This window comes from Eimeria acervulina, genomic scaffold (assembly GCF_000499425.1).
Source record: "Eimeria acervulina Houghton genomic scaffold, Eah_scaff1000, whole genome shotgun sequence".
Lineage (NCBI taxonomy): Eukaryota > Apicomplexa > Conoidasida > Eucoccidiorida > Eimeriidae > Eimeria > Eimeria acervulina.
The window spans coordinates 8,863-9,471 of NW_013550434.1; positions in this window are offsets into that span (position 1 = coordinate 8,863).

A 609-nucleotide genomic window follows, 5' to 3' on the forward strand; every position below is an offset into this window, starting at 1 on the left:
TGCACACCTGGGATCCGTGTTAGTAATGATGCTTGTGGGGAGTTCGTGGAGCTTCCAGGTGCAATTAAAACCCAACAAAGGACAGGCTTAACAGCACGAATGCGGGAAAATAACAGACAAAATAAACTGATGGCTCACAAGGAAAATCTCCCTCCGAAGTCAATCCGAAAGATCTACGTAGCCTTTTGCTCGTTCGCTCTTGCGCTTCCCGCACTTCCAATTTGTGCTCTGTTCCCTTAACTCCCTCCGGTAACGCAAATAAAGATAATTATCCCTATTTTGACTCCCAACTGCAGCACGAAGGCTCACGCCGTCGCGCATACTTCCCCCTATGCTGCTGCTAAAGAACTTTCCACAGAAGGTCGGGAACAGTTTAGTCGGGTCTACAAACAACACAAGCGAATCTACAGCTAGCCAAACAGGGAGAGGTCTCCTCACGAGAGAGCGTGAAGAAGAGCGAAGGTCCCGTGGTCGTGTCTCCCTACGTGCATAAGGATATTTAATTCACTTAAAATCTAGTTAAGACGCCCGGACTCTCAATTTTAGTTTTTATTTCTTTCCTTTTGCATGCGCGTTGGCTGCATTGATCACCCTATTGTTCTCTGTCTC